General features: G+C 35.4%; 1 long non-coding RNA gene across 2 annotated transcripts; it reads right to left on the minus strand.

The window, feature by feature from the left end:
* Positions 1 to 4,490: 4,490 nt before the first annotated feature.
* Positions 4,491 to 19,006, minus strand: LOC133829051 (uncharacterized). 2 transcript variants are annotated; one of them, XR_009891486.1, is made up of 4 exons: positions 18,621 to 19,006; positions 18,473 to 18,516; positions 17,773 to 17,893; positions 4,491 to 4,683 (listed from the first exon to the last, which is right to left on the minus strand). It is a non-coding gene; the product is annotated as an uncharacterized LOC133829051 (long non-coding RNA). The 2 variants fall into 2 exon arrangements; XR_009891487.1 differs by lacking the exon at positions 4,491 to 4,683 and adding an exon at positions 17,392 to 17,413 and having other exon boundaries at positions 18,621 to 19,005.
* Positions 19,007 to 19,354: the final 348 nt, after the last annotated feature.

Genomic DNA, 19,354 nt, shown 5'->3' on the forward strand with positions numbered 1-19,354 from the left:
ATATCATGTCAAAGGAAAACTACCCACTCCTAAAAATAATTGACGATGACATTCTAATTATTTACTTGCAGTTGAAAATAAAATAAATTAATTCCAAAATATCCCTTATATGAGTATAATGGATACAAAAACAACAATCACCCATTCTTTTTTTCTACTATAGAGAAACAACAATGCATCACAGTTGTGTTGATATTGTGTTGTTGTAAAGTTGTTAGTAATGAAGTCTTTTGTTTTACCATTTTATGTTGTGTTGCTTTGGTGTTGATGTAATGTTGGCAAAACTAAAATTGGCACGAAAGCTTTAAAATTACAATGTTGATATCATAAATTACAAACAACGTTTTGCCAAAACAAAAGGTCAGAGAATCCTTAATTTTCGTTGAAATATAATGTCCCACATTAATACAAATTTGACAATAATCCAGAATTATGATAGAACAACGAATTAAAATAAATATAAAAATAAATGTGTCTATAATTTGAAATGAATGAACATATGTCAAAATCTTAAAAACAGCAGCTCTTGTGTTGCTTTCTTGTTGTTGCAGGCTTGATTACTTTGATATGCATGATCATTTTTCCCACTCCAAAGTCCTCCATTTTCCTTTGGTTTGATTGGAGCTTCACCATCACTATCCATATCTCCAATTGCTTCATCGAAAAAGTAATTAGCAAAGGACGCTACAAAAACACCACAGTCTTTACAGAACAACAGAAAAACAACATATTACGAAAAAAAAAAGAATGAAACCAACAAAACAGAATAAACATTTAAACATAACAAATATTTAATAGATACTTGCTTATTTTCTTGATCATGCAAACCCTAAAAGAGCCAAACACAACCTAAACACCAAAAAAAAACCAAACACAAAACCGTAAAATAACACTTAATAAAAAAAAAAAAACAAATCCACCAAGAGAATTATAAACACTAGTACTAAACAACAAAATCTCAATCATTCATAGCATTACATCAAATACATTGCATGCATTGTGAAGAAAAGACACTAACATATACGAAAATATAACAAAAATAAACCAAAAAATAAGGTAACAAAAAAAAAAGAAGTAACAAGATAATAATATACACAACGACTACAGGAGTAAAAAAATAAAATCAACAAAACGAAAATACAAAAACATAGTGGGTAACACCGGCGACATAGAAAAATGGTTGGAAGCTGCCGGCGACGGGGGAAAGGGGCTAGAAGCAGCCTGAGTGTTGCGATGGGGAGACTGAAGTGATGATGAAGAGCAGGTGAATCTTGGGCAAAGGGTTAATGGAGGAAGAAGAAGAGAGAAAACGTGTTGGAAGAGGAAGAAAAAAAGAGAGAAGGAGATGGAGGAAGAAGAAAAAAGAGAAAAAGGGATTGATATGTGGGAATGTGATTGATAGGTGTCAGTAAAAAAAATAGTATTTTTGTAAATATAAAACTAAAGAAATAGTACATAAGTAAACATCAAATAGTAAAAAAGTTAAAATACCCGTCTAACAGTATTTTTGTAATAAATATGTTAAATTTGGCTCTTTGTGTAAAATTCTCTTTTTATTATTCAACGAGCACAATCATCAATAAATCATTAACAAATCAGTACATACAAAAGTAAAAATCACAAAATCTCAATTCTCACTTAACCCACAACAAAATGACCCTCCCAACCCCATTTAGATTTTAACCATCCCCAATCACCATCTCTCTTCTTCCTTGTTTCTTATGCAGATCAAAGAAAATAATCTAACAAACACTACTACAAAATACCCTTTACGGACACTTTTTTAGGACACGCACCTAAATGCAAGTCCTTAAAAATGTTTATGGATTTTTTAGGACACTCGTTGAGAGTCCTGAAAAAATACAATTTAGGACTCGCAATGAGTGTCCTAAAAGAATATGTGAATCCTAAAAAAATCTGGGCTAAAAAATAAGTGTTTCACTTAAAAAATTTAAGGACTTGCTTTTGGAGTCCTTAATATTCTTTTAGAAGGAAGTCCTAAAAGAGTATTAAGGACTCCCAAAGCAAGTCCTTAAAATTTTTAAGTAAAAAGCATAAAAACACTATCATTTTTTTTCGAAATTATAGGGTTAAAATACACAAAATAGAAAACTCATCAGCCATTTGGGGATTTATTCATCACACGATCTAGGGCTGTTGGGTGGTGAACGGCGGCTGTTGGGTGAACGGCGGCTCGATGGCAGCTGGGTGAACGACGACGGTGACGGTGGTGAACGCCTCCAGCAAGCGTGGGTTCTCGGCTCCAGCACTCTCAGCGTCGTTGACAGTAACGGTGACAGGAAAATCTTCTCCAGTGTTGGTTCTCGGCTCCAGTACTCTCGGCGGCGGCATGCTTCTTAGCATGGGTCTCTGTTGGTTGCTGGTTGCTAGTTCACGGTTCGAGCAAGTTACTTTGTTTTTTTATTTTTTTGCTTATATAATTATATATGTAGCTATTTATATGGGTTTTAATTTTATTTTGTTTTTATTTAAACCTTTTCTTCTTCTTCTTTGTTTGGATTCTGGGTAAATGATGAAAAACGTAAGATGAAAATGCTCACAAAATATCAACTCAAAACACAAGTATTTCGATGATTTTTAGGTTTTTTGTCTGTTCAAGCTGACATTTTTTTCAGTGATTTACAATAAATAAAAACATGTATTTTTTTTGTTCTTTGAAAAAAAATTGCTGATGATTTTTTTTTTCCTATGTGGTTGAAATTTTGGATTTTTAGTGAGATTTAAGACATACATTGAAACACACATATAATATGTGTAAGGGTATTTATATTTATTTAAAAGAAATACTTTTTGCTTGAGTTTTAATCTTTATTTACTTCTTCCAAATTAGGAGTTGGGACACAAAATCTATTTGTTTATCTTTATTTAGTTTCAATCTCTTGGGTTAACTTGACTGTGATGGTTGACCTTTTTTGTAATCTATAATGATTGTTTTCCTTACTACTAGAATACAGAACTACCTATTGGTCCATTCAATTACTCTGTTATGTTGTTCATTTTGGTCAATTTAAGTGTTATGCTCCAACCAATTTATTGCTTGAAATATTGGAGTGTTCTTATTAGGTAGTACTAGTATAATCTTTTTCTTACCTTAAGCTAATTGAAATTATTTGACTTGCCTACTTTTTAGTGTTTCATGTAATAAACCTTCCTGGATTAGATTGGTTTAATCTATCTAGTAATTATAAATCAAATGAGCTCAAAAACATAACAAGAAGGAAGAAAGGGAACAAGAACACAACACACCAAGATTTACTTAATTCGGTCAGATTGTATGTGGTATTTCCCTTTTCCTAATCCACTAATCTCACATAGTACAATATGAACTAGGCTCTCATCACAATTATAAAACACTCAATGTCTTCCTAGTAGAAACCTTAATGTTCTCTCAACACTCTTGAAAACCAGTATTCGAACTCAAATATAGGTGTTTCTACTAATAAAATGATATCATTTCAATTACAAAGTGTATATTTTTCTTATTTCAATTACTAAGTTATAATATTATAATTTCATATTTTAATATAGGGTAATAATTTTATATTATAATATAGGGTAATAATATAATTTCAAGTTTTAATATACAAATAAATATACTTTTGATTTAAAAACTTAAAATATGATGAAAAAATAAATACCAATACGCATGTGCAATTTTCTAATTACAACTTAAATAAATGAGTGTTTCCTAATATTTCTTCATTTAAAATTTATAGGTTATCTTTTTTTTCAAAAAAAAAACTATTTATTATTTTATTGATACTTTAGGTAACTTAAAAGAGCTTCCAAAATTTTAAACACTTTAAATGAACTAGATTGGTCTGCTGATTCGTGGTTTAATAGTCTGTGGTTGACCTTTATTATATACTTACGCTGACAAATTCTTAATATTGGATTGGTCACTACTACAATAAAGACTTTTTAGGACTATCATTGCGAGTTCTAAAATAGTTTTTAGGACTCGCAGGGTGCGAGTCCTCTATTTGAGAGCCTGAGGACTAAAAACTCTCGTTGAGTGCCTTTAATTAAGTTTTTACGAGTCCTAAAATAATGTTTATAGGACTGGAAATGCGAGACCTAAAAAATCGGGTTGAGTGTCTTTAAGTAATTTTTTAGGACTCGCAATGTGAGTCTTAAACATCCCGTTGAGTGTCTTTAAATTAAGATTTTAGGACTCGCTTTGCATGCACTTGAAAAAAAATATATATATTTTAAATGCAGCTACAATTTTCATTTTGATTTAAAAAAATATATCCCTTTGAGTGTCTAAAATGTATTATATATATTAGATTTTTAAAATTTCAAAAGAAAATAATACAAAAACACAAAAAAAATCAAAAGAAATGTATAGTTCTCATTAACATATAATGTAAGCTAACTTATAACATCTTTCAACATTATCAATAAAAATAAAAAAAATAAATACATAAAAAAACTCAAACCACCTCTATGTCCTAGTAACAATCGAAATATTTTAATTTGATACTCTATTAATGGATCTTACAATAAAATTGTTCTAATTTTACATCATTCATAAAAAGGACAAACCAAATGATATATGAGAAGCGTGTGTGACACTTGTACCCTTCTCTCCCGCAGATACATTAGCTCTTCCTTCAGCTCCTCTGGTAGAAAGAGCTCCAATGCCAGTTGATGGCAAAACTGTAAATAAATAAATCATCAATATCATGCATGATATGAGAGATCTAAAATTCCCTATGAGAGAAAAATATAGATGCTAAGCCCAACTACAGATTCATATATGAAATTGGTTTCTCAAATAAATTTCACGGATACTGCTAAGCTAATACAACTTAATTTTTTTGAAAAAAGCTAATACAAGACTTAATCGACACAATTGTTTCTGAAATTGCATTCATGAATGTAACAAAATCTTTTTTGCACCTACATTAGCAAGCACTCCGTACGAAAAAAAGTACGGTTTTCATGTATTTATAAATACAAAAATAACTACATTAAAAAATGGTGCATCTTCACCATGCAGAAATCCGACTGAAAGTCAGTGTCTCACATTGTCTACTTCTAATCATCAAGACCTAAAAAGACATAACATAATTGGTGGTATCTACCAACAGAAACAATTTATGTAAAAGCAGTTCAATTATACATGCGTACACATTTAAATACAAACATGCAAACATAAACATGTATTCATTTTCTAAACTTGCCTGACTGAAATACCATAAGTTTCCCTCCAGTACTCTTCATAGCTAGGAAGGCAGCCTAAAAACAGTGAGCAGAAGTAATATTAAAATGCATGTTTTGATATACAAATATTAATTGATGTTATATCATCATGTGAAGCATCCAGTATTCCAGATTCTTGTAGCTAGCACAAAGTAACTCACATAATTAGTCTCATTTTGGTTAAATATTTTAAATTAAATCCAGAAAATACTGTTTGTAACATAAGACACCTAGGATCTCGGTGTTGTTTTCAAGTCAAATGAGAAAATGCATGTGTTAAAATTTCCCCAATGATTCTAGCCTAATTAGATACAACCAAGTCTAACTGCATCAATTTTATAGAAAACAACAGCACTGAAAAGTCAAAGTTGATTCCAACTTTGCCTACCCCTCCTAAAACAATAACTCTTTAAGAAAATAATATACCAAATTTTTATGACTCTGTATGACTCTAAACCTCTAAACCTCATATGCTTCCTCTGTGTATGAATTTGACTCTGTCTACATTTATGCAGTAATGAGATGCCATCAACTTAATACATCACAATTAAGCAGCAAAACTCGTGAGTAACTATGCATATACATATTAAAATCTTACAAGAGATCTAAGCAGATAACAGAAGTAACCAATATATATTATACCATCAACTTAAATAGATAATATATATTCATTACTTAAACCCATATATACATACAAACAAACTGAAACATGAGAGAACAAATAAACAGATCAAAAAATAAAAGACAGGTCTGAAATTTACCATCCTAAGCCATAGTCTATCATTGGACTCCACAGGAAGAAAAAGATGGGCAAACGTGTTAGAATATCAGTTTCCACAATATTGGACCCCTCACAAATGATGGTCGTTACATAGTCTATTTTATATTAAAGTAATGTTTATATAAATGTGTGCCAAGTAGAGAGGTGGCCTTAATTATATGTAATATATAACATTTCGATTGACTATATAAAACATTCTTAAATGTGTCTCAAAGCCTTTAGATTTTGGAGCCTAATATTAAGATTATAGGATAAAACTTAGGACTTTCATCAAACATGTGTTATGCAAGAAAATTGTAGAACATGCATAAATTGCTATAATGATATAATCACACAACTTAATCTAACTAAGAAATGCACAACATCAATTAACAAAAATATACTACATGAAAATTTAACAAAAAATAGGTTACAAAAAAAAAACATATTACATGAAAACTAAAACATAGTAAAATACACATCTTGCACTGAAAATAGAAGAAAAAGAGAAAAGCCAACATGTCACCATCTATAGAAAATCGGACAGCATATCCCCTAATTTACTAACCTAGCCATTTGTCACATTCATGTCAAACAAATCAAACAACACACAAGTTTTCAACCATATATCACCGCAACACACAAAATTCTCATAACCTACTTCACTAAGACATGCAAGTTCTCAATCTTCCGTTATCACCGCAGCACACAGAATTCTCAGAACCTACTTCACTACGGATGAATATCTAAGATATTCAAACTCAACTAAAGTAATACAATTATCATTCAAAATTGAAAAATATTGAAAATTTAAAAAAAAAATCAAAGACAACATACCTCTTGCAATTAGCTACCGATCCAATGCTTTAAGACCAATCAAAATATTAACCTAAAAATTATTATTAACATTATAAAAAATAAAAAAGTTAGATGTATGTTCCATATCATGTTATTGCCCCAATTCATGTTATTTAAAATTCTATAATCAACTTAATTATTAATTAGATGGTCAAATGTTAAGATTATAGGAAAACACAAAGGAAAAAATGTGATGAAGCAGTCCATGTGTAATGACCCACTAATCTAGACTATTGGACCATTAACGAAACTATACATAAAACTTACATTTTTACGAAAATACCATAATTTATTGAATAACTTGCAAAATAAGAGTTATTTACAAAGTAAATACCAAAACGGATATGGGATCCCATTGTCTTTAAAACAAAAACATAATTTAAAATAATAAAACATTACATAATTAGTGCGGAAAATACATCTAAAAAGACATAAACCGAAACTACATCCTCGAATCGATTAACGCTCGGCCCCTTGACTCCATTCATCATCGATACACATCCTCCAAGCGCCACGAATCTTACCGCCTCTAAGCTTATTTTCCTGCACATAAACAGAAAGGAGTGAGCCTAATGCCCAGCAAGGAAAATCTAACACATAGTCATATACACAATTTCATAAGAAAACATAAAGACTTAACATAACACATGTAACATACACTTATTATAATGGCCATTATTACTTGGGGTCCCATAGACTAAACAAGCATATGCCCATGGGATTAGTGGGGTCCTACTAGCTAAGTAGGTCATATGCCCATAACCCATTTGGGGTCTTGTTAGTCATATGGGTCATATGCCCAAGCCTACAAACACATATATACATATCATAACACTTTTAATAACACAAAACATATAGATAACATAAGCACATAACATATTGAATCTAGCCTATTTTCCTTACCAAAGTTACCGGGATTATGGACTGAGTTGGGACTTTTGGAACACTCCTAAAACCATAAGAAAGAGTGAGTCTAAAGAAAGGAGATGAAATGAAAGAGATGGAAAGACTAAACCATAAAAACATGCTTACCGACTTATATGCTTCATATCTTGGATTCCCTAACCAAAATAAGAATAAGGTTAGGGGACTGAGTAGAAGGTTTTGAGAAAGGAAATAACATAAAAATACAGAAAGGAACTAGAGTTTTGGGTTTACCTCAAAGATTGCAAGATCAATCTAACCTCCACCGAAATACTATAGAACTCACTTCCCAAAGTGTTTGATAAGCTTATGATGTTTAAGCTTATAGTTTTTCCCCAAACCAAGTGTTTACACTCTCACACTCACTTAACACTAGCAGCTTCTGAACTTAGAGCAAAAGGTGAATAATGGCTGGGTACTAGGTCCTATTTATAGAGTTTGGGAATGAAAGTATCTTGATTTTACTTGAATAAAAATAATGGCTTTTTAGGTGAAAATCATTTGAATAATCGTTCAGCAGAGGCTGAAGACTCGTTCAAAAGATGCTGGACTGTTGAAGGAGTTTGAATGGCTGAAAGGAAATGAATTCAAAAACATTTGAACATATGCTGGAGGAGGCGATATATCGCCCCCTATAGGCGATATATCGCCTGGACCTTTGTTCCCGAGGCGACCGTGCATCGATTCGTGTTTTCCGTATCTACGTGCTGCGATATATCGCCCCCTATAGCTGCGATATATCGGCATACACTGAATATTTAAACACGAATTTACACATTTTTAGCTAAGTTTGAATGGAGTAAACAGCCTTGACTAAGCCCTCAACGTACTCAAGGCTGCTGACTGACCCTATAACATTCAAATTGTACCCTTATTTAATTTAATCCTCAAAAATACTTAATCCTTAATTACCATTCATAACATGTGCTTAAAATGCTATTGGTTGATATCTAAACCTTATAATATAACAGATACTATCCTTAATATCAGTCATATAATCAAACCTTAGGTTATACTTAATATTCTTAAACTATAGGTTAAACTTAGAAAATGTATAAGTACTACTATGAGTGTCCAAATAACTCCCGGTCTGAACCAAAAATCCATAGTAACAAAGATAACACTAAACATACTATAATACTACTAAACAATTAGCTAAGTAAAGTTCTTGGACTCTACAATTCTCCCCTAGTAAAAAGAATTCCGTCCTCAAAATTTACTTTTCAAATAACTCTGGATACCGGCCTTGCATGTCCTCCTCCAACTCCCACGTTGCCTCGCATTCAGAACTATTGCTTCATAGGACTTTGACTATAGGAAAGATCTTGGACCGTAACTGCTTCATCCCTCTATCTAGGATGCTAATCGGTCGTTCCTCGTAACTTAAGTCTTTCTGGAGCGCTATCGTATCGTACTTGAGGACGTGAGATGGGTCTGACACATATTTGCGTAACATCGAGATGTGGAAGACGTTGTGACTATCGGCTAGTGCTGGCGGTAGGGCTAGTCTATACGCAATTGTTCCCACTTTGTCCAATATCTAAAAGGACCTATGAATCGGGGACTAAGCTTGCCTTTCTTTCCGAACCGCTTGACACTTTTTATAGGAGATAAAGACTTGATCTCCAACTTGGAATTCCACATCGCGTCGCTTCGTATCCGCATAGCTTTTCTGACGGCTTTGAGCAGCCAGCATACGCTGTCTAATAAGCGTTACTGCTTCTTGAGCTTGTCTAACAGCTTCGGGCCTTAGAAGCTGCCTTTCTCCTACCTTATCCCAGTGCAACGGTGATCGGTACCTTCTTCCATATAGCAACTCATAAGGTGCCATTCCGATCATCGACTGGTAGCTGGTGTTGTACGAGAACTCGATCAGTGGTAAGTACTTGTTCCATGATCCTCCGAAATCAAGTACACATGCACGTAGCATATCCTCTAAAATATGAATCGTACGCTCGGACTGCCCATCGGTCTGAGGATGGAAAGCTGTACTAAGGCTTAATTTAGTACCCATAGCTTGCTGTAAGCTTCTCCAAAATCTTGACGTAAATATTGATCCTCTATCTGACACTATCGTCTTGGGGATTCCATGCAATCGTACAATCTCTTGGATGTAGATGTCTGCATATTGGTCTGCCGTATATGAAGTCTTAATAGGCAGAAAATGAGCCGACTTGGTTAGTCTATCTATGGCTATCCAAGCGGAATCATGCTGCTTGTTCGTCTTTGGTAGCCCCGTGACAAAATCCATGGCTAAATCATCCCACTTCCATTCTGGTACGCTAAGCGGTTGTAATAAACCTGCAGGCCGTTGATGCTCCGCTTTCACTTGTTGGCATACCAGACACTTAAATACATACTCCGCTATCTCCTTCTTCATCCCTGGCCACCAATAGACTGCCTTGATGTCATGAGTCATCTTGATAGACCCTGGATGAACTGAGTACGGGGTATTGTGCGCTTCTTCTATGATCGTCTTCTTAATACTTTGATCGTCTGGCACGCATACCCGATCATTATATCTCAATAAGCCTTGGCTAGATATTGAGAAATCGGTATTCTTGCCTTCTCTGACTGCATCCATGTGTGCTGCTAGTGTGTCGTCATGTCCCTGACCAATTCGTATGTCCTCTAGTAGATTCGATTGGATAGACACGTTAGCCAGCTTGCCTACAATCACTTCTATTCCGGCACTGATAAGCTCCTGCTGTTGCGGCTTTTCAATTCCGGATAAGGCTGCTAAATTCCCATAGCTTTTCCAGCTGAGTGCATCGGCAACTACATTTGCCTTTCCCGGGTGGTATAGGATTTCGCAGTCGTAATCCTTCACTAACTCCAACCACCTGCGCTGCCTCATGTTGAGCTCCTTCTGCGTAAAGAAGTATTTTAAACTCTTGTGGTCCGTATAAATCTCGCACCGTTCTCCGTAAAGATAATGGCGCCAGATTTTTAACGCAAAGACCACCACTGCCAACTCCATATCGTGAGTTGGATAACGTTGTTCATACTCCTTTAACTGACGTGAGGCGTAGGCTATCACCTTGTCATTTTTCATAAGTACGCATCCGAATCCTAACTTTGATGCATCACAGTAGACAATGAACTTGTCGTTGGGTGTTGGGACACTAAGTACTGGTGTTGAGCAAAGCTTATCTTTAAGCAACTGGAAGTTTTCTTCACACTTATCGTTCCAGTTAAACTTTTGTTGCTTCCCGGTCAGGTTGGTGAGTGGAGTGGCTATCTTAGAAAAGCCCTCTACAAACTTTCTATAATAACCTGCTAGCCCTAAGAAGCTTCTTACTTCCGACGCGTTCCTTGGTCTAGGCCAATCCTTCACAGCCTCTACCTTCGATGGATCCACTGCAACTCCGTCTTTCGATATGATGTGCCCGAGGAACGCCACTTGTGAGAGCCAAAACTCGCATTTCTTGAACTTCGCGTAGAGTTGGTGCTCCTTCAATCGCGTCAAAATCATCCTCAAGTGTTCCTCGTGCTCTACTTCATCCTTGGAGTAAATTAAAATGTTGTCGATGAACACAACGACGAATTTATCCAAGTAGTCTTTGAAGACCCTATTCATTAAGTCCATAAACGCGGCTGGCGCATTAGTAAGACCAAAAGACATAACCAAGAACTCGTAATGTCCATAACGAGTCCTAAAGGCTGTCTTAGGGATATCTTCTCCCTTTACCTTGAGCTGATGATACCCGGACCGTAAATCGATCTTAGAAAATATAGTCGCGCCTCGGAGTTGATCAAACAAATCATCAATTCGAGGTAACGGGTATTTGTTCTTAATTGTTACTTTATTCAGCTCACGGTAGTCTATGCACATGCGCATACTTCCGTCCTTCTTCTTCACGAATAGTACCGGAGCTCCCCAAGGTGAATGGCTTGGCCTAATGAAACCCAAGTCTAGGAGTTCTTGTAGCTGTGTCTTTAACTCCTTGAGTTCCGTAGGTGCCATCTGGTATGGTGCCTTAGAGATAGGCTCGGTGCCCGGTACTAATTCTATCGTGAAGTCTATTTCTCTAGTTGGCGGCAATCCTGGCAAGTCATCGGGAAATATTTCTGGAAATTCTTGTATGACTCGAACATCTCCAACCTTAAGTGATGTCTCCTTCTCCACATTCGTGATGCTGGCTAAGAACGCTTGACATCCTTTCTCTATCCTTTGTTGAGCTTTGAGAGATGACACTAACGGGGTGCGTAATCCTGAAGCTTTTCCCATGAAGCATCGTCTCTGGCCGTCAGGAGTCTCGAACATCACCTTCTTGCGTTGATCGTTGCGCCATGCCGTGCTAGCCGATCCATGACTAGTATTACGTCGAAGTCCTTGATCACTAGCTCTATCAGGTCTCCTTCTAGTTCTATGTCCTCAATCTTGATCGGTAGGCCTCGTACTATTCGTGATGATAGAACTACTTTGCCCGAAGGCAACTCGGTTACAAACCTAGTTCTAAATCTTTCACTAGGTTTGTCTAGTTTTTCTATCATTCCTAACGAGATATACGAGTATACTGCTACCAATCAAGCGATACTAGAACATATACTATCGAGGATAGGATCTGACCTGTAAATCCTTGTTACTAGCATGGGTTCCTCCTTGGGTCAAGGCAAAGACTTTGGTCTGGAACCATCGTTTAATCCTTCTTCTCCTCATTAATCTGAGTCCTTTCTACTTCTATTGCCATTTCTAGAACATTGGCATAGGTAGTGGTTCCCAGGTTTGCTAACTTAACCCCTAATTCCATCTTTGGTCTAAGTCCTCTGGCGAACTTGGTCAACCTCGTAAAGTCGGTTGGGACCAACTCTGGTGCAAACTTGACTAATCTGTTGAACTGACGAGCATATTCTTCTACCATTAGCGATGACTGCTGAGGTGTAATACTTCTTGTGGAACGGCTCCACAAATCTTGTCCATATCATGGTGGTGACATCGTTAGTCTGGTGAACTAAGTCCCACCATATTTTGGCATCCTTCTTGATTAATGACGAGACGCAAGATATGCGGTCTGCATTACTGAGGTTCATGTGCGTAAGAATTGGCTCCACATTCCTTAGCCACTCTTCTGCCTCAAAGGGGTCTATAGCCCCTTCGAAGTTTGGAGCGTGCTGCTTGCGGAACCATTCATACACTGACTCCATATTCGGTACTGGATGTGGCGCGTAGTTCGTCGCTGGCCATCCCCCATATGGACCAACTTGTTGGGGTGCTAGGGCCATTTGTTGTAGCTGCGGCTGCGGTTGCGGCGGAGGCTGAGGCTGAGTCTGCGCCTGTTGACGTTGTTGCTGCAAGAGTTCCTCGACTTGTTGTCGCCGTCTAGCGATTTCCGCGGTGTTGTCAGCTGACGGTGTCGGCGCGTTGCGGCTAGTAGTAGCACGCACTCCTCTTCTGCGAACTGGAGGGCATCATTGGTCGTTGGAACAACGTTGGAGGCGTTTCCGTTGGTGCGTGCAGATCTTCGGAGCGACATCTTCACCAAAAGTTCTAACAGTTGAGAACTTGTTAGAACTTACCCTAATAGGCTCTAAGGCAAAACTTATTCTAAAAGAAACATATCTCGGACCTATTTATTATGACTTCTTATGAAAAATTATATATGTCTTTATTTATTATTAGAGTGGATTTCTATACTTAGAAAAACAAGTCATCTTTATTTTCTAAGTGTGTTTCTAATCTTCCTATATGACTTAATTCTCAGGCTCGAAACTTATCTTTGTTCCAAAGTTAACCATATTGAGGGAGGGCTGGGATCAGTAAAATCGTTCCCACTACTAAGGCCCCCTAACTCTCAATAAGGAAACTTGGTTCATTGATTTGTATCCACCCTCACTGAACTTAGTCATTATTCATTTTATTTATTACTTATTATGATTGTGAAAAATGGAATCAAACTCACACATGATATTCAAATAGCATGTTATTCATTTGGAAAACAATTTCACTTATTACAATCAAAAGCAAATAAAACAAATAAAAACTACAAATCTAAAAATCAGGATCTTCTACATCTGATCCGTCATCTAACATATCATCATCTATTCCCTCATAGTCATCATTATCATGAGCATCAAAATGCCCTCTAGGAAGGTTGGTGAGAATCCTATTCTTTTGCTTTTTGGTGAATTGAAACTCAATTTTTGAGGTGAACCTAACTAAGAGGAAATAGTATCTCATTGCTAAGGGTAGTTCATCCTCCTCATGCATCTCTTCCCATATCTCTTCTAATGCTGCTATTACATAATGAAAATCTTTAAACAACCTAATTACTAATACATATTGCTCGGTTGATCTTAGCATTATTTGTTTAGCCTCTTGAAGGCCACCTATCGCTTGGTGAAACAAAAGCAACCTTCGAGTAATCCTTTCTAGGGCTCCTACGGTGTTTCTTGGCTCCCATATTCTTTTTAAGGCCTTAATGGCTCGGATATCTTGGTAGGTTAAGGCTCGGATTCGGAGCTTTGAGCATGTGTATCGAGGAGAACTTCATGCGAAGGAACTGTTTTCTCTGATACCAACTGTAATGACCCACTAATCTAGACTATTGGACCATTAGCGAAACTATACATAAAACTTACATTTTTACGAAAATACCATAATTTATTGAATAACTTGCAAAATAAGAGTTATTTACAAAGTAAATACCAAAACGGATATGGGATCCCATTGTCTTTAAAACAAAAACATAATTTAAAATAATAAAACATTACATAATTAGTGTGGAAAATACATATAAAAAGACATAAACCGAAACTACATCCTCGAATCGATTAACGCTCGGCCCCTTGACTCCATTCATCATCGATACACATCCTCCAAGCGCCACGAATCTTACCGCCTCTAAGCTTATTTTCCTGCACATAAACAGAAAGGAGTGAGCCTAATGCCCAGCAAGGAAAATCTAACACATAGTCATATACACAATTTCATAAGAAAACATAAAGACTTAACATAACACATGTAACATACACTTATTATAATGGCCATTATTACTTGGGGTCCCATAGACTAAACAAGCATATGCCCATGGGATTAGTGGGGTCCTACTAGCTAAGTAGGTCATATGCCCATAACCCATTTGGGGTCTTGTTAGTCATATGGGTCATATGCCCAAGCCTACAAACACATATATACATATCATAACACTTTTAATAACACAAAACATATAGATAACATAAGCACATAACATATTGAATCTAGCCTATTTTCCTTACCAAAGTTACCGGGATTATGGACTGAGTTGGGACTTTTGGAACACTCCTAAAACCATAAGAAAGAGTGAGTCTAAAGAAAGGAGATGAAATGAAAGAGATGGAAAGACTAAACCATAAAAACATGCTTACCGACTTATATGCTTAAGATCTTGGATTCCCTAACCAAAATAAGAATAAGGTTAGGGGACTGAGTAGAAGGTTTTGAGAAAGGAAATAACATAAAAATACAGAAAGGAACTAGAGTTTTGGGTTTACCTCAAAGATTGCAAGATCAATCTAACCTCCACCGAAATACTATAGAACTCACTTCCCAAAGTGTTTGATAAGCTTATGATGTGTAAGCTTATAGTTTTTCCCCAAACCAAGTGTTTACACTCTCACACTCACTTAACACTAGCAGCTTCTGAACTTAGAGCAAAAGGTGAATAATGGCTGGGTACTAGGTCCTATTTATAGAGTTTGGGAATGAAAGTATCTTGATTTTACTTGAATAAAAATAATGGCTTTTTAGGTGAAAATCATTTGAATAATCGTTCAGCAGAGGCTGAAGACTCGTTCAAAAGATGCTGGACTGTTGAAGGAGTTTGAATGGCTGAAAGGAAATGAATTCAAAAACATTTGAACATATGCTGGAGGAGGCGATATATCGCCCCCTATAGGCGATATATCGCCTGGACCTTTGTTCCCGAGGCGACCGTGCATCGATTCGTGTTTTCCGTATCTACGTGCTGCGATATATCGCCCCCTATAGCTGCGATATATCGGCATACGCTGAATATTTAAACACGAATTTACACATTTTTAGCTAAGTTTGAATGGAGTAAACAGCCTTGACTAAGCCCTCAACGTACTCAAGGCTGCTGACTGACCCTATAACATTCAAATTTTACCCTTATTTAATTTAATCCTAAAAAATACTTAATCCTTAATTACCATTCAGAACATGTGCTTAAAATCCTATTGGTTGATATCTAAACCTTATAATATAACAGATACTATCCTTAATATTAGTCATATAATCAAACCTTAGGTTATACTTAATATTCTTAAACTATAGGTTAAACTTAGAAAATGTATAAGTACTACTATGAGTGTCCAAATAACTCCCGGTCTGAACCAAAAATCCATAGTAACAAAGATAACACTAAACATACTATAATACTACTAAACAATTAGCTAAGTAAAGTTCTTGGACTCTACACCATGAAAATCCACATGCTAGAAAGCTTCTTAAATAGGCCACTAAATCATATTATAAAAATCATATCTACCAATGAAATTGTATACATTAAAGTTCTTTGCAATATCAAGCAAATAATAAGATTTCTAACATACATTCTCAAATAAAACTCATTCGCTATAATGCTACTAAGAGTTCTCTCAATTGCTCTGTCATCATTGTTTCCTTCATTAATAGAAGGAAAAAATTCATTTGGAAAGAAATAAAATGACAAGTCGATCGATATATATGAACTAAGCAGTTATACTATGGTTAGTCTTTAGTAGTGATCAAGATACATACTAATGCTTCTTTGAAAAATGAAAACTCTCAAATCTTATAAAATACTAAAAAAACATGTCAGCCACTAGTTAAACCTTTGTTTCGAAAACAGAAATAGAGCATAACAGTACATTTTGGATATTTTGATTAACAAACAAACACTTTTTCACAGAATAGTTGAAGCTGCCAAATTTGAAAAGAATTTGCATGAACTCAACAAATGTAAACAACTCAAAAATTAAATTAATAAAGAAAGACAGATGAGATAGTAACATAATCACTAGTTTGGTAGCATTGTATATTTTTGCCACAAAAAAGAAAGTATATAAGTACAACAATGTAAAAATATTGAGTTTTTATGTCACCAATTAATTTTATTTTTAATTTTATTTTTTGTTCAACCATATAAAAATAAAAAAAGAATGAAGACCAACCTATTACAGTGGACTTTTTCTTTGATGACTGGTTGACAACCTCCATGCCACTTTGATGGAACAGGTCCAATTCCTTCAAACTCATGAAAGCTCTTAGATTCAGGCCAAACACCTAACAAACCAACACTTACTACCCTTAAAAAACACATCATTATTCTCATCTACTACTACATATATTTTTATATATATAATAGATATATATAACAATCATTATATATAATATGTATAAGAGCTAGTGAGTTGATCGGTCAGTGACTATAGCTTATTTGATAATGAGTTAATGAAAGCATCAAAATAGAAATTAGTAAATACTCAATCTGGCTTTCTTAATTAATTTAAACCCTCTTTTCTAATTGGTGAAGCACGACTTTGTTCAATCCAAAATCCTTTCATTTTAGAAATTAGTGGGGGCATTTCTATAAACGCATAGAGTGCATTAATCATAAATATGAAATGAATAATTTTCAGAAAGATGACACGTTCTCTATACTGCATTTCCAGAAAGATTATAGACCAAATTAACATCCACATAGAGATATTCTCTTAAACAACTTATTCCGCAGAAGAAAGGAGGCACGAGACCGTTTAAATTCATTTATTACAGCAGCAAAAAGATTAAGTCCAGGGAAAATGGCGGATATATCAAAATGAGGAAAAAGAAATAACCAACACAAACACTTTCAAATAAAAAATAGATAATCATAACTGAAACAGATGAATCATATACTTGAGGTTGTTACTGATCCTTCAATTTGTAATTTTTGAGATAATAAATGTACTTTACATTTAACCTATAGGATAAGACATTTGCCCTTTTATCATAGATAGCATGGAAGTGACAAACTTACCAGGGCATTCCACAAGTCAACCCATTGCCAAGTACCTTCACTAGGAGTCCTATAGGGCACCCTTGGAGTTCCAATAGGCATCATTCCAATTTGTGCTCTTGTTGGTTTATGATTACTGGTCCTAAAAGCATAAGTAGTATGGATCATCGCTGAATCAACCAATTTAGAATTTAAAATAGTCCTCGAAGTAAAGTTTTTCCACACAAAGAGATAACATGTTATAACTATTCATTAAAATAAACTGAGTATAGCCACTAGCTGCTTTTGCATATAAACTCAAATTAATTCGAAGAGTACAATGGTTGAAGGATAATGTGAAGCTGCTAATCAGAAGGTATATAATAACAACAACAATGATAATGAACTTATCTTTGCATTCAAATTACTCCAAGACTTCATTAAATGTTATAGTTCAAAAAATTCTAAAGCTTTCTAAAATAAGTCTACAAGACCCAGATGTCGACTATGCTAAATTTTAGCACACACCACCGAATTTCCAATAATAATAATACGTAGAAAAAGTACACAAATCTATATACCAGATTACCAAGGCTGAAGACTCTTTTGAACTTTTCCATAGAATTCAGCAGTCAAGTTAGGTTTTTGAGCACCAAAAGTGCCTTAAAAAAACAAAATTATACCCCAAATTTTTACCTATATAAGTTGACTAAGATTACGAAGAGCAAAGCAATGCACATACATGAAGATTGAAGCTTTAACCCCAAATAAAGCTTTGTTCCACAACTGCCATAAACAAACAAAAGAATGAAAAAGACTCAATTTTGAAGAAATCCCAGTAAGGAAAAATGAAAAAGATAGAAACCCTATGAAAGATAAAGAGAAAGAACCTTGGAGGCGGGTGAGCGAGTCTGGCTTGGGGATGAATAGTTGTCTGGAAAGAGACCGCCATTTCAATAGAGAGAGAAGGGGGTCACCCCCAATTGAGATTGAAGACGAGGTCGGAGAAGAGAGCTCTTAGTCTTGGAGTAAAGACCACCGTCGTGACCCCGGCGAGGCCACCGCTCCACCAGTTGCGAGAGATTGAGGGGCATACCTCAGATTGTTCAATGCCCCAACATTTACTTGTCCAAAAGTACGAGCCTGGAGGCTTCTGCTAGTGGCGGAGAACGGCAACGAAGGGCTCGCGAGGCTGGAGTTTCAGCGGTGTCTGGAACTCCTCATCCGGTGTCTGCACGCCAGCAACCATCAGAGGGCAGTCGTTCGGGCCTAGCAGAGCAGAGAGAATTTGTGAGAGAGAGAGAGAGATGGAGAAAGGCAAGTGTGGATCGGGTAGGGTGGGAGAGAGAAAGGGATTTGGCTGATTTATTTATTTTATAAATAAAAATAAGAGTATATTATTATATATAAAAAATGTGATTATAAAACTCCCAATTTTATATTCCTAATATTATAAAAAATAATTTTCAAAATCAAAACTATACAAATTCTCTTAAAACTTATAATAATTGTTACATAAAATAATTTTATGCTCTTTTGCTTAACAATTTTAAGGACTTGCGTTGAGAGCCATTAATACTCTTTTAGGACTCACAAAGCGAGCCTTTAAAAGTTATCATTCCTA

This window comes from Humulus lupulus, chromosome 4, assembly GCF_963169125.1.
Source record: "Humulus lupulus chromosome 4, drHumLupu1.1, whole genome shotgun sequence".
Taxonomy (NCBI): domain Eukaryota; kingdom Viridiplantae; phylum Streptophyta; class Magnoliopsida; order Rosales; family Cannabaceae; genus Humulus; species Humulus lupulus.